Raw genomic sequence first — 16,036 nt, forward strand, 5'->3', positions numbered from 1 at the left:
TACAAAAGAGTCACAACCTAAATGCCTCCCACTCGAGTTCTGCCCTCATCTTCAATAGCAAAGAAGCTAACACCATAAATTCATTAGTTCGTCAAAACCAGAGTATTTTTACCCTCCTACTGTCTCTCCTTGTCCCAGCGAAAGCACGGTGTGGCTGCACATCGGACTGAGGTTACAACTAACCTTGCAAACAAGAAGCAAGCTTAGATTCAATCTGTTCACTTCCCAGTCTGGTCTACCACACAGCCAGGAGAGACAGACCACAGGATGGCTTTTTTCCAGCTTACCACAACTACCAGGGGTTGTGAAAATGTTTCCTAAACTTCCGCCTATCTGTCAGTCTGTAACCAAGAGAATTTCTGTGCCCCAAAGGAGAAAATGCTTCAGTACCCTTCACAAATACCCATAACACTCCTGCTGCCGGTGCACCCTCACCAAAACAGCCACCAGGAGCTGTAGATGCAAGATATGCATGTCTGGTGCAGCTCTTGTCCCCCTCCATCACTCACAGAGGTACCAGACACCTGAAAAAGGTTCCAAGTTTGTCTACAACTTCCTAAGGAAGAGAAGGAAAAGGTGTTTAGAGGATTTCATTCAAAATATGCTTCAAGCCCTTCCCTTCTTCAACCTTGCCTGTAAAATCAGACATAAGACCACAGCCTCTATCATCCTTTGTCTTTTTCACCGTAAACTTCAGGGATTCTTGACCCAATGTAACCCTTCAACTTGGCTTAACATGCTACTGAAAATTTATTAATGACCTGCTTATCTGTAAAACAGCTGTCCATGTCATATGTGCAAGTAGCTGCATAGTCTTTCCGGAAAAGTATGCAGAAATTCAGGATATGTTCAGAAAACGTATGTGCTCAGAAACTGAGGATGCCAAACACACTCAGATATTGCCATTCAGAGAATTCACAGAAGCCCTTTTTGTGCAGCAACATCTGTAAATCAAAGCATATTATTTTCCACCTCATAATCAAGAGATTTGCTAGATTATCTAGAGATCTGTCTGATCACGACAGACAAAGCTCTTGAACCTCGTGCAGCTGCCTGAAACGCGCACTCAGGCAAAGAGCTCGCTCGTGACGCCGAACAACAGACGCAGCCCCTTGAATGTTCACTTCCAATTAGCGAAACTCTCAGTACGAGGAGGAAAGAGCAAGAGGAGCGGCCACAGGTGACAAATGTGCGTGCCAGCAGCCGCTTGGCAGACGAACCGCGGTCCCTGTCTAACGAAGTGAGGATCAGAGGCAAAGTGCAGTCAGCGCTTCATCTGCAGAAGAACGAGAAGCCAGAGAGACTGGAATATTGTTAGGACAGACAGCAGAACTTTAAGAGGCAGCCTTGACAGCGAGCAAAGCTTCAATTAACAAGCTGTATTTGCAAGGCCAGATTCCAAAATGCTCCTCAGCATCCAATCAGTTAACTGTCGCTTAAAGATGTATCATTATAAGAAGGAATTGGGTATCAACTGGCTGAACAACTTATCCCAGCCAGATGCTAAAACTACCAGCAAATACTCATCTATCCTACACCATTCAGGGCCCTGCACCAGAGAACAGTCACGCACCACCGCTGTGCACCTGTGAAAATGGTTTGAGAGGTTCCTCGCGGTCCCGAGTCCACTTGCCAAATGATATTTCATTTGGTGATTCAGAGGAAGGCAAATCACAGCCCACCTCATTGCCAAGAGAAGCCTTTTCATTGCTCTCTTTCCAAATCATGTTAGGCAACAAGTAATTCACTCCTACATGTGTCAGAGCAAAAAAATGCCCTTCAGCATTAATAACTATTCTAGATTACTATAATATTCACAGAAATAAGATCATGGAGATTTTATTATACAACTCTGCAAATTACTTAAATCAAGTTTAAAAGTACAAAGTTAAATTAAGGCTCCTTTCCTGCTCTACCCTGCATGCCTGCCTATGAGAGCACACACAACAAAACTAAATGGAGCTGGTAACTTTCAGAGACAATGTAACAGCTATTTAGTGACCTTTGGAGGATCTGAGCACCCACCTCAAAAAGCACGTTCCACGGATAAGTTGTTCCAGATACTTTAAGAGACACTGGTCTCAAAAGAAACTGATGACAGAACCATCTTTGGAAGGATTCAGGACCATATCGTACTGAGCCTTCATTGTCACCAATGGCTTTTACAGTAATATGATAAATATTTTAGCATATAAAGAATTTGCTGCATTATGTTTCTCCCTGAGCTACTGAAGATCAGCTTGGAACTCATCAATTGTAGGGATAAAGCTCCCACGAAGCTGAAAGCTACAATGGAGATCTTACTGCCTGCATCAAAACTGCAGCAAAAAGATGGAGAAAGGGTGAAGAAAATACAAGGCGTCTTCAAAAAAACCCAAGTCATGAGCTCACAATTTACATAAGCTGTCACCAAATTCACAGTACCAGCAGTGAGATGCCTGCAGTCACTCAAGCAGGACATGTCCTGAAGTTGAATGTTTATTATTTTGGGTCTCAAGATTCATTATTTTGGGTCCCAAAACCCACAAGCTTCCCAGCAGTTTGAAGGACACGCTGCACAGTGGAACGTTGCGCGTTTTGGCTCCATTTCTGCCATCGGCTCACTCAGAAGACTCTTCAAACTTCAGACGTGTTTTTGTGTCTCCATTTGTTTGCCTGGAGGCACCAGTGCTTTGTCATTTTGGAGAACCATCTCAAAAACACGTGGAGTTGTCCACATCTCCTCAACCCAAGGAAAGGAGATGCCACGTTCTCTATCTAGATACCCTCATCTCCGCAGAGGGTAAAGTATCCAGAGAACACGTAAAGCCAGCAGATACCAGCCCTGTGTCTGCTGATCTCTGCAGAAACCTGAGCCAGCCAGATTATCTCATATTTTTTGGATCAACAGATTAAGAAAAATTATCCCAGGGGTATGGCAATGGACCAGAACGCAGGAGATCATTTCGAGACAATTAAGAACAACTCCTCAATTTTGTCTTAAGACCTCACTCATTAGGAAGAGTTTTTATCACCCCCAAATAACATCTTTACAAACACTCCCCCCCCACGTCTCTGCCAAGTCTTTCCTTACTGCCATGGTAAGCCTGAGGCTTCTCTTTCCTCCCCTCAAGATCGAGTCAAGGTAAGATCTTAATTTCCTCTACCATCTGCAATGAAACTGCCAATACACGCATGCCAAACAAGCTAAAATTACACCATTAATTTCAGCTTAGTCAGCTCATGCCACAGACTAAGTCAATATTAGACAAATATTCAGTAAAGAGTACAATTTAGTTAAAATCAGTGCATCGTGCCCACAGGAGCGCATATATCAAAGGATGACAGACAGGACATGTTCGGTATTTGGGGGACAAACACTTGCCACTAAATAACTGCAAACTTCTTCTGGCTGGAGACATCCTGTTGTCAAAAAAAAAAAAGGGGTTGAGGGAATAGAAGGACCAGTGTCTCCTGAGATCGGGTCTCCAAACCAGGCCTGCTTCACGAGAAACAACCAGCCTTCCTGCAAACTACACCATGTGCAAGGGAGAACATCTCTTTCAGGGTTGCTAAGGCGATCAAACAAGAGGCTCGTTGTCCACACCAGCCCACAATTTCTCAACACATCCCTATCACCAGCTATAGGGCAGTACAGCCCATACGAGGAGCTAAATCCAGTCTCCATCGCAAAACCGGGCATCTGTGCGCCGTTCCTGAGAGCTCTTTGTGTCTGTTGCTATCTTCACAGCTGTGCCACAGCTGGAAGAGCACAAGGAAATCCTGAGGAAAAGGATTTATGTGAAAATAATGCCAAAGAGGAGGAAGTCAAGTCAGCAAGCAGAGCGTGAGGAATCTAGTAATAATAAACAGAACAGATTAAGTACAACTTCGTCACAAATTGAAACCGGCCCACCGCTCTCGCTCTGAGTTTTCAGCAGAAACCATGGGAAAATTAAGAAACCATCAATTGCAGAGCAGCCTCTCAGCTTCCCACTCCTTTCTGCAATTTTTATAAGCTTCTAAAATCCAGTTGTTTAAAACAAGCACAGCCCAGCAGATATCGGTGCTGTGAGTCAGCAACGTCTCTTCACAGATGTCATCCCTCCCAAAGGAACTGTTTTCCAGAGCAACATCTCCAGACCAAGCGCAGCATCAGCACAACTCGCTCTCGGAGTTTTCTGCCTGCACTGTTTAGAGGAAAAAAAATTGCTGAGACCACCCGGCATGCCAAGTTGGTTAATGACATCGCAAAGAAATAGGTGTCAACTTTCACATGAAGCTGCTCCAAGTTAGAAGACTGACATTTTTTTCCTTTTTTCAGTACTCAAAGATAGAGAAAATAGAAACAATTCCTTAAACTGCCACCTCATTTTCTTACAATAGCATCGTCTCCCCTCCTCTGTGGTTGCAGGCTGATCCTACAGCTTCTGGATCTGTCTAACCCCGTTGCAAGTGCTGGTTCATCCTGCTAGTTGGCAAAGTTCTCGGTACACATGAGCCCTGGGAAATGATGCCAAAATTGCAGATTAAAGGAATAGGTCAGTGAAAAATCCCAACAAACAGAGCATCCCAAGGCGGGGGCGGGGGGAAAGCATTGATACAAACCTCTCTCTTTCACAACCAACCACAGTAAGTCCCCTGCTGTCAGCAGACATGAAGCATTACACGGGTCAGAGCTGCCACCAGCAGAGAAAGCTGCTCATAAAAAATAAAACTACACGAGTGAAAACTAAGTGTTCCTTGTTTTGTACATAACTGTCTGGGAGATGAGAGTCCAAACACCAGGAAGACAGCCCAAAGCAGCTGCAGAGCGTGGAGCTTCCCACCCAGCAGCGTCCCTGGGACCGTGCGAGGAGCTCGTCTTGCCTGGCCAAAGGAAGGCGCCGTCAGAAACACAAGATCCAAATCCAGAAGAAACTCTGTTTTGCAGAGCTGCAGCTCACCAAAGGGATAGTTTGGGTTTTAATTCAGTTGCAGAATAAAAATTAAAAACAAAAAGATACATATCAAGGTTTATAGCAATATTTTCTCTTGCCCCTGGACAAACTCTTTAGCTACAGAAGCTGAAGGAAATCACATTGACAGCAGTGGACACACATTTGTATCCTGCATTTAAAAGCACAAAGAACAAAGCTCTGCTGAATCTGGGAATTAGAAAGCCTGACAGATTTAACTCTGGTTTATCCCCTGGCAAATTAGCTACTGTTTAAACATGGGGCTTGTGCATTACATCATCTCTTTTTTGGGGGGGCAGGGGAAGGCTGATTTTTTTTAAAGCTAAACCATGCTTGTCTTCACAGCTTGAGGAACATCATTCATTCCTAATAGGCTCAACAAAACGAAGGGGTGGATCAAACTCTTCACAAGAGCCCTGCAAGCAGGGAAGCACACACCTAAACTGCTTTGCAAGTTCAAACAGTAGCAGATCTTATCTAGAATTTAGCAGGAAATACAGAGTGCCCCTCAGGTCTGACTATTCAGATCCAAGGATGAAAAGCCCGAAAGGAACCATGTGCAAAAACCAGCCTGACTAGGGGGTTGAAATCACACATGCTTCTGCTCACCCAGCTCCCGTTCCATGTGGATCTAAGGAGACACGTGGTTGGGTCCTATTTGATCCCTCCACTCATTTCTGTCATCTATATATAAATAACTCCAGCATTTCAGGCCTTCTAGAAACCACAGTGCCTTGGTAGAGCAGACTGAGAGGCAGGAAAGAACCAGCTGCAGACTGGAGGTATTTTCAGTGTCTGTTCTCTTGTTCCAGCTTGGACACTCATTTTGGAGACTCATTTTTCCCTCGGGAGATGCAGATCTCAGTCAGAGCAAGTTTGTTTCTCAACACTTGGCAGAACCCTAACTTTGCAGCACCTGCTCTTTGACCTCTGTTTCGCGGAGCTTTGGTGTATTGGAAGGACCAGCCTCTCCAAGTACGGCTTCGGAAAACACACGGTGCAATGGGCTCTCATGTGAAAACTCAAACACCGAGCTGATCTGAGAAGTTTCACACAATCTGTTTTTCAGACCCTTCGAGCTCAAGAGTTGTCAAATTTTAGAGATGAAAGAGGAAGGATGTCAGAAGAGACTTTTCAAAAGGGTGAAAGGAAGAACCATTGGTCTCAGCCCCGAGAAGAGCAGTTTGTGTGGAGGGTTTTTTTTTGCTCTAAACCTGGTAAGGTTCTATGACCTAAGCGCATTACAACCTCTTAAGCTGAAAGAAAAAAAACAAACCCAAACCAAAACCCCAAACAAAATCCACCAAACCACAGCCCTTTCATCATCATGCCTCTAGACATTCAAGAATACTGTGAGAATTTTCTCCTTAGATTAAAAATTCGAAAAACATTATTTTGATATAACACCAAGGACAAGCAATACTGTCTATATAAAAAAAAAAAAAAACCACAACACCTCAAACTTTCAGAAAACTACATCAGTGGAAGTCTTATTAAAGACAGCTTAACCTTTAAAAAAGCCAAAAGTGTAACGCACACAGAAGAACAGGCTTTGCTGTCAGAATGTAATTAAAACCAAAAAAAAAAAAACCCAAACAGCTCAATTCTGCTCTATATCAAGATAGCCAGGAGCCTGGGAGAAAGTCAAGTAAACAAATTTCCTCTCCGAGATTCCAAAAGGTCATCACAAACAATTACTAAAATGCAATACCAAAAACAACATATGCCAAGTCTTTTTTTCAATTTAACAAGTTATCTTTACTGCTCAAGTTATTACTTGGAAAGAGTAATAATCCCAAGGATCACATAGCAAGCTAGATAATGATATGACTACCAAAGATGCATTAAAACTGCGTTTCAAAGTGAGTAGGCTACACAACTGTTTGTTTCCTCTTCCTTTGCTTTTGCATAACATGGTTCGCAAAACAGATCTCATTTGCAGTTAAACTTGGGCCAAAACAAAGACATTCCTTCCCATGTATGGGATATCAGGGAGATTATTAATTTCACTTCTCATAACGGAAGAGCAGAAGTCATAGTGAGAAGGCCTCAGAATAAAAAGTCAGGCAATAAAAGGAAGCACCAAAGTCTGAAAAGCTTTGTACCAAAACCACATCTTTCCAGTTGTCTCCCTGCCAAGCAGTCTTCAAAACGGGGGATTTTCTTCTTTCAGCGCAACTCCAGTCCCCATTAACAGGAACTGCGAGTGTCAGCACAACCCTCGACTTCCCCCAGCAGCACGTGAGAATTGAAAAATGAACATCCTCTTCTAGGGACCTTCGCAGTCACATACAACAGCCAACTATTCTTGTCCAGTCAGCGCATTCATTTATAACAAGTCCCCCTGCTTCATTAAATTATCCTCGTTGGTCCTGAGGAGGCTCTAGATTTCCGATGAAGATAAACGAGCACTGGAGCAGCCCTCTGACATGGCACAGCAGCTCTGTCACCATCCCATTACCTATTCTATGTCTGCCCAAGCCTCACAATGCTCAGCCACTCCTGTCGCTGCCAGGGGAAGGGGACAAGACCATAAAGACACCGTCCTCCCCTTCCCAACCATCCCCTCCAGCTGCAAAGCAGCAGCAAGTCCAGCTTCTCATTGCTCTGCCTCTTGCTTTGCCTTGTGAGTAGCAGAAACAGGTCAGCTCCTGCCAGGCATCTATCACTCACAGCTTTGGGGCAGCAAAATTCAGAGTACCGGAGCTGGATAAAAATATTAAAACACAGAGATTCTCCCTGTCCCCTGCCAAGTGAGCAGGTCTCCTCCTCGGCACTGCCAATGCTCGTGTCTCACATCTTGGGAGAGCCAGGTTAGACTGAGGAAGGGAATATCTTAATGCAGGATCATTAAGACAGTAAAATATCAGTAAGAGAAGAGGAGAAGGGGTGTCTGGCAACATCGTCCCCGAAGCTAAAGGAACTTCCTACCTCCCCCCAAAAAATTCACAGGCAGTTTCTGAGAGAGGGAGGGGGACCAAGGCCACCCGTCCCACAGCAAGCTATGGAATCAGTTCGACCATGTCATGAATCCCAGCTCCAAAGGTTCATGTCAACAAGTACAGGGCAGGACTTCCCTACATCCCAGAAACGCTGCGATATGTTCAGATAATAGAGAAACATGAACCTCCGTTTCCTAAAAATTTATAAAGCATGGAAGCAGGGGAAGGTGACAGAAGAGCACGGGTATAATCCCCTCCCTCCCCAAAAAGCTCCATGTAAAAATACAAATAGTCCGTATGCAGTATGAGTTAACAGCGCTCCCTCGATACGCACAACACCGCTTTCGGTAAACAGGCTAAGAATAGGCACAGGGACAGCAAATGGTCCAAGAGAGACACCTCTGCAAAGCAGCATTAAGCTCACAAGGAACATTGGCAATGCTGCTTTTGCTTTAATCAGTTTTAAGGAGAGGAAATTCACTTTCATTCTTTTTATAATACCTACTCCATTACGTTTGTCAAACAGCTGCCACTTTCTGTCCCAGATATAGCTGCTTTCAGTGGTAACCAAAAGGATCGCCGTGACTGCGCATGTATTACAGATCAGAGATGCATATTAAAACAGACTCGAGATCCGTCTAGAGATTACATGTCACTCCTTCCAAGTCAATGGAATTATACAGACATGCAAGTCGGTGCAAAGCCCGGGTCATACTTGTATAAACTACTCCGGAAGATGCTCTGGGCCTTGCTGCCTGAGAAATCTTGTCTGAAACGAAGCTCAGTAAGACAGACATTCAACTGATGCAAAAACATCTTCCCCGACAGCTCCTTTGACAAGGAAGAAATAATTGCATTGCTTGGCCTTTCTAATCAAAATCATCATTGTCCCAGCAATGTAAAAGTCATTTCCAGGGAAAGAGCAGGTCTGCTTCCGGAGGGGTGGGGGAGAAATTATTTCTGTACAAAAGCCTTGAGATACCTGCCAGCTCCAGTTCCATCGCTACTACTGACTAACTGCACCCTTGAGACACTCGCAAAAGGCTCAGTGCTATTCATCACTGCCACAAAGTAAAAACAAAGTCAGAAGACCCTGGAGGCAAATGTGAGAAACCAGCTCCAAGCTTTGAGTCTTTTTATTGTTACTATTTTAATTAAATCTTATTTTTTGTTAAGAATTCCAAGATCAATGTCAACAACAACACTTTGCAGATGTTACTGATTTACAGCTTTGCCGTGAAGTAACATAGCCTCCAACCTGTTTTATAGATGAGAGGTGTAAGAGATCTGCAGATCACGACAGAGCTCAATAGCAAAAAAAAATATCAAAGATCTTCTGGGTGCACCAAATCCTGCGCGCTCTGCTAGAAAGGAACCACGTCAGAACCAACTCTACGTTCCGCTTTTAGTAAGATCAATGAAACAACAACCACCCAGAACGTTTTTTTGGTTTACAAGATCATTACAAGGGCAGCTCTTGCCTTTCTCCAGGTCCTTGATGTTTCCTGATGCACGGTTGAGAACTTGCAAGGAAAGGCTTAACAAGAGCTAATTGTCAGACGCCACAGTAATTAGTGGCAAGTTTCCAATGCATCCATCTCTGGCTAGTTTTCCGATAGCTGGCTCCTCCTCAACCCCCACATTAAAATGAAGGTACACAAGGTAGGCGGTACACTCATTTACAAGTACCAAGGTCTTCCCAGGAGAGATGCCTGAGGAAAGAAATATCTTCCCTAAACAATGCATGGGTTGGGTTGGTTTTTTTTTCCTTCCCAGTTGCTATAAGTCTGCTATCTTTATTAATAATCTGAGAATGAACTTAACCTATTCACTGACATAAATGTACAAGGCAATTCTGGGAGTCACTGGATTCCTGTACCACTTGTTATCTCTGGCCAGCGAATTACCTCTAAATGAGAAAGACAGGATCACACCGTCCTGCCTTCTGCCCACCTGCTGGTTACTCATCACAGCTTTGATATTACTATTCCACTTCCATCAAAGGTTTCCAAACTATTTTATTTGCAGGCCCTTACTTACCCTGCAGACAGAAACGCTCCCAATACCAAATTCACAACCACTTTGCTTAGACCTTACAGACCCCCTTAGAAGAAATCCACAGCGCAGAGGCTCCCACCAGCTCTCTATATATTTAGGCTCAGCTCTTAGCTCCAAGGCTCCCCGCTTGTTTGGCAGCTCTTCTTGTCACAAGCCCCAAAGCTTTCATGCCAACCTTTTCCAGGCATCATCTACATGTCAGTGGTACTCCACAGCACACACTCCACTCAACACCAACACAATCCAGAACACATCGCTTCCCACTAAGTGCCTACACAGAGCAGATCTGCAGTATAATTACTTCCTTACGCCCGTAATAGAAACGCTAAAAGACGTGTACAAATTTCATCCCAGCATGCTCCTGCGCTACATATGATGCGGAGGCATTTAATCAAGTGAGGAAAAGATGAAGAAGTCTTTCCTGCATTCAGTGACGTGTTTAATTCCATCACGTTCAAGTTTGGACGCAGAAGGTGGGGTACATATAGGAGAGGGAAAAGAAAAAGCTTATCTTCACATTGATAGGACAACATAAATGTTTTTAATTGTACTGCCTTTATATAAGCAGAAGACCCAATTTCCACATTAAGTTGCCGAACTTGAACTCCTCATCTGTTTGACCAGAACTAGAAAGTACTCAACCTGTCAAGAAGTGTTCGTTAAGGAACACTACACATCCATAGAGCAATTTATTTCCCTCTCCATGGCATTTTGGCATTCAAATAAATATATTTCACTTCCAAATGAATATATACATCACCAATACACTGGCATAGATTTGAGATTACTATATAGCTCCACAATCCTTACATGTGACATAGAAGGGCTGGCGCAAAACAGTAAGAAAGCTCATCCTACAGAGTCAGATGTCAGAATATACACTTAGCACAGCAACACCCGCCCCAAAATGCAACAGGAATGGAAACAAACCTCAGACTACATGCACTGCCACTATCCTGAGAAGAAAGTCAGCTAAGAAGATATCTGCAAGTATTTTGAATCATAAAAGAAAACATTTTATGAAACAAGACAGATAAAAAGCCAACCAGCTGAAAACAGTACATTAAAAAGGAAATAAAAATGTTACTTGTGCAGTGGGAAATGTTAGTAGCATTTATTTACTAGAAGAAACTTGAGAAGGTTTTGTAAGTCCCTGTGTACATCCCATGTTCTTATAACACAGGGTGATGGATCCAACTTCAAAACAGTAGTGATTTCAAATTGGGTCGGTCTTTTTGGAACATCCTGTACTATCAGGAAGCCATTTGCATTAGAAAAGTAAACCACCTTCTTAATGCACCAAAATTCCTGGGCAAGGGGAAGGGCAGGGAACAGGCAGACAAAACACACCCCCTCCTAACTCCAGGCAATGAGATCTCAGCCATTTCAGAAACTGACTGTAAGGGCAGAAATTTTGAGACTCATTACAACACACGCCTTAATAAAACTCCTTTACACCCATTAGTGGCTGCAGACTATCCGCTGGTTTGGAGTTCTATGATTCCCTCCCCTTCCTGACAAACATAAAAGATTGATTTGCGTGATTTATAAGTCTCGATTTTCTGTATTTCACTTAATTTGATCAGCAAGGGGCACATCATTTTATAGTGTTATTGGTTATGTCAATATAGCCCTGAGAAACCCATGTCCACTCGCCAGCAGTTAGCAGGGCAGATGCCAGAGGATGGAGCACAGCACACCTACGCAATTCTTATATGAAAGACTGGATATTGTAAACTTCTTCTGCAAATGATAAATTAAAACAAACAAACAAAACAAAACTGGAACTTGCTTTAAATTGCTATAGTGTTGTAGGGAATGTCCAGCAAGTCAAGATACAAAATGTCCTTTCAAATCTATTTATGATGGATAAGTCAGTCCTCTATAATAAAATGCTCTTGCTGGTAACAGACATCAATTAACTAACAGCAGTGATCTTGCAAAAATGGGATTTCAATTTGCACTTCAAAACTGGCCCTGCAACTGCTGCGTAATAACATCAATTTACCTGGTTGGCCAGCGCTCCAGGCTTCCTAAATCCAGGCAATCCAGGGATCGATTAGCTGTAAGCCACGGAGCTGTACACGCTTCTGTCTTTATCCAGCCTAACAAACCCCGAAAACCTCAAACTGGCTTTGCACCTCTTCTTGGGCAACATCCACCAACAGCATTTGCATCTGACAAGCAGCCGGCTGAGCTGCAGGAGCCAAACTCAACCATGACAATCCCCAGTAAACAGTACTTTTAAATATTCTCCAAGAAGAAAACCATGGGCTCTTTGCTTTTGAGGATACGTCTAAATTGCAACCACAGAAGTGCAAGCACAGCCTGTGTCAGCGCAGGTTATGAGACAACTCAAAGTCTCCCAAAACTCACACGAATGCCTACCCTACTGCCCATCCACAAACTACGAGAATCGTGCCTATCTGTACTGAAATGGCACCTATCTAAATACGTCTATCACTTGCTTTTTTTCACAAGGAAGTACACAAAAACCCACATATTTTGCTTGTTGGGTGGTTAAGAGACAGGAATCTCAGTCTGAGTTAGGATTCGTTCAGGAAAAGGTCCACCCTGGGTTAATACCCCAAAATTGGGAACTGTTTCAAAGTGTTCACAGTCTGCTCCTGCCCCCCAAAAAGGGGTATCTGGCACAGATCACAGGTAGAGAAGTGAGACAACAAACACTGGAAAAACCTATCTGCTGATAAGGAGATAAGATGAAAGGATCCAGAGGACCCTTCCACTTCAGTGTTTTTATGGGGTTTCTAAAGCAGAAAAATTGCCTCTGGACTCGGAATCAATTCACATTCGACTGATGTAATTTTGGCCTCAAACAGTTAGGATAAGCGGTGAGCTGCATTTCCCACCCCGGTGAAATCATTATTGTGAGGGGGGGTGGGGGTGGAATATCCCGGGAAAATGGGCAAGGGAATTGGGAGAGGCGATAGGAGTTAAAGAGCGAGGAGAAAAAAAATCAAGCAGCAGAGACTGAAAGGAAAAAGGAACAAATACAGCCAGGAGGAAAGCGGCAAAGTCTACAAACAAGATGATTGTATCGTGGCATTTCAGGACATAGTAGTCATGGAGGGCAGACTCAAGATGGGATCTGGCTCTACATATCCAAGCAAGCCCTGGGAATGCAACAACATTCAGCTCCCGGCTGAATAGTCCCAGAGATCTGCGCTACAAATACTCAAGGGAAGAAGATGATGATGATGATCTTTCCCATTCTAACAGCACACAAACAGCTCTCTGATTTTGCCAGATTTTGTTGAGAAACAGCCTAAACGAAGGCAAATCAACACTCATGTTTTTCTTGGTTTGCATTATTTGCTGCTTTTGCTCTGACTTGACAACTGCCAAAATCCATCCTCACACACAAACAAACATGAGAGCTAACAGCTTTCACTTGAAAAACTGCAGAATTTCAGAAAGCTCCTCTGGACTTCCCTTCTGCAAAGAGACATCAAGAACTTCAAGAACTGTCTGTTCCACAGCTGAGCCGCCAGAAGAATTTGGCTGTACCGGGCTCAAATGAAGACAACCAACTACTCCAGCTCCAGAACCTCTTAATGCTGAGCTGAACCGATGCAAACTCCCATTTCTGGAATGAAAAACTGAAAAGCAGAGGTATCCCAAAGCCATGAGTGAATACAGATAAAGCTACATGTAATGACGTGTCTCTCAGATGGTACGTGAAGTTAAGGGATTTGTTGGGGGGAAAACACTGTGGTTCATTCCTGATGCTACTTCTGCGTAGAAACTAGCTTAGAATTCCTCATTACTTGATAAAACCTGGCAATGCACAAAGCACACCTCACGTTCCAAGAACCTTGCTATCTAAAATATAATAGAAGCACAAATCAAAATACATTTGTAACATGTTTTAGACTTTGATGTCTCACATATATCGATTTCTCCATCAAAACAGAAATATCTGGAAGATAATCACCTGCATGTGACAAACCCTTTCAGGAAACACTTATTTAATCTTCTTTATACAGACGTTAGACTTGCAGCATGGAAACCCAGAAATGTTACTGCCAAGCGATCATATCGTGATATCAACACGCAATTTATCAGGCACACACATAAGCAACAAGAGATGGGAAACTAGTCAATGAGACACACAATACTTGAATTTTAACATGTGCAGCAATAGAACGGCATATCTAGAATGCTTCTCAGCATCTTTGTGAACCCTTAATACCATTTTAAGTATTTCCAGCTCCACCAGGCTCCAAACTGTGTTTCTGCCAGCATAACGGGGTGTTCAGTAGCCAGCAGCAACGCATTAACCCCACGCCGGCAAAATTTTTGATTGAAAGACCCCTATGTTTCTGAGCAAGAAGAGACCTCATGTGGGGAAAACAGTCAGGAAAAAAGATAATAATAATAATAACACGAACCTCAACTTCAGCAAACAATTCACAGGAGCGTTAACACGCACACCCGAGACACTTTTGTGGTTTCTGCCCTCACCGTCTCCCAAGGCAAAACCCTAGAGAAGCGACGGGAACACGATGCTGAAAACCCCTCGAAACTGAGGGGCTGGTCAAGTTTCCGGGACACGGGACAAGCTGGGGTCAGTGGTCTGGGTGGCCCTGGGAGCAGAACCAAGCACTAGGCCTCAAGACCCACCTCAGAGCCAGGGACGGGGCTGCACCGGCCGTGGGGGACCCAACGTCCCCCCAAAAGGGCTGGAGGTGCCGAGGGCAGCCCGGGGACACGAAACAAGGGGGTCTGGGGGCGGCCACGGCTCCTCATAGAGTGAGTTGAAAAAGGCGGGAGGGAGGGCGGGCAGGGGGAGGCTGGAGGCGCCTCCCGCCATGAGGGTCCCCAAGCTAATGGGACCCCCCCCCAATACCCCGCGGTGCCGCTCGCCCTGTGAGCCCCCCACAATGTCACTCACTCTCCCCTTCCAGTGTCCCCAGTCCTGAGGGCCATCCCCCCAACACCGTGTCCCCAACACTGAGGGAACCTACCCCCCCATCTGCCCCTCACGGACACCCCGGCCGGGCTGGGGAAAGGCCACCCCCCCCCCCCGCCGCCTCAGGGGGCTTCCTCCGGACTGTACCACTCCCGCCACTCACTCGGCCCCACGGGCTGCCCCGGGGGTGCTACCGCCGCGAGTCGCTCTCCCCCCCACCCCCGCCTCACACACACACACACACACGCACCCCGTACGTGGTACGGTCCACCCTACCTCTTGGCGCCCTCACTTCACCCTCCTGGCGGAGCCGCGGTCCCGGCGCCCGCTGCGCCGCTCTCCGCCTGTGGCTGGGGGGGGAGCCATAGCCGCTGCCTTGTCCTCCCCCGCCGTCCGCCGTCCCCTGCTCCCCCCCCCCGGTCCGGACACAGTTGGTTTGTTCCGAGAAGCCGGCCGGTCTTCTCCTCCTAAACCGCTGGATCTCTCACGTCTTCGGCCATTTCCGACCGAACCGGCGGAAGTTGCCGAAGTGGTGGCGGAACTTAATGGCCTTATCCGAAAGGCGGGCGGAGAGAGCCGAACCCGCGGCGGAGCTTGCCGAAGAGATGAAGGGGCAGGGAGCAGAAACGCAGGGGAGGAGACTCTTGGCTCCGGAACCTACCGGGAATAGGCGAAGCTCTCCACCTGTGCCCCGGAGAAAGAGCCCAAAGGTAGCAAGGACTCTCACCGTTACCACCCGCCCGCTCCCGGCTCCGAGGAAGGGAATAGGGCGGCGAAGTGAAGGCGGAGCTCTGTCCCTTTAAATGATGGCGGGGGGCGGAGCAGCTGCTCCCTCCCCTCCGAGTGCCCGCCCACATGCCACTGCGCATGCGCGCTGCGCCAAGGCGCTTTTCCCGCCTAAAGGCGGGCACGTGCCCCGTCGCCTCCTCCTTGTCACTCCCCGAGGAGCCGCCATGAGGAGCCGCTGTCCCCTCGGTGCGCGGCACTGCCTTGCAGGAGCTGCCATGTCACACCCCGTTAGCCCTGTCCTTCCTCAGCTGCCCCCCAGCACCCCTGTGAGGCTGCGGGTGCGCTCACAGAGCTCAGATACACCTCAGACATACCAGCCAAACCGCTGTGGTGCCTGCAAACTTCCCACCAGTCTCCTCAAAAATACGTCCAGGTGA

The 16,036-nt window shown here is 45.8% G+C and overlaps 1 protein-coding gene across 4 annotated transcripts in view; it reads right to left on the reverse strand.

Moving 5' to 3' along the window:
• The window catches only part of EXTL3 (exostosin like glycosyltransferase 3), a 133,933-nt gene extending 118,302 nt beyond the window's left edge, over positions 1-15,631 (reverse strand). For all 4 annotated transcript variants that reach the window (XR_014183715.1, XM_082049112.1, XM_082049113.1 and 1 more), the window contains exon 1: positions 15,147-15,631. The gene's annotated coding sequence lies outside the window, so the exon portion shown is untranslated. The remainder of the gene's footprint in view (positions 1-15,146) is intronic.
• Positions 15,632-16,036: the final 405 nt, after the last annotated feature.

This window comes from Streptopelia decaocto (assembly GCF_964273445.1).
Source record: "Streptopelia decaocto genome assembly, chromosome: 3".
NCBI lineage: Eukaryota > Metazoa > Chordata > Aves > Columbiformes > Columbidae > Streptopelia > Streptopelia decaocto.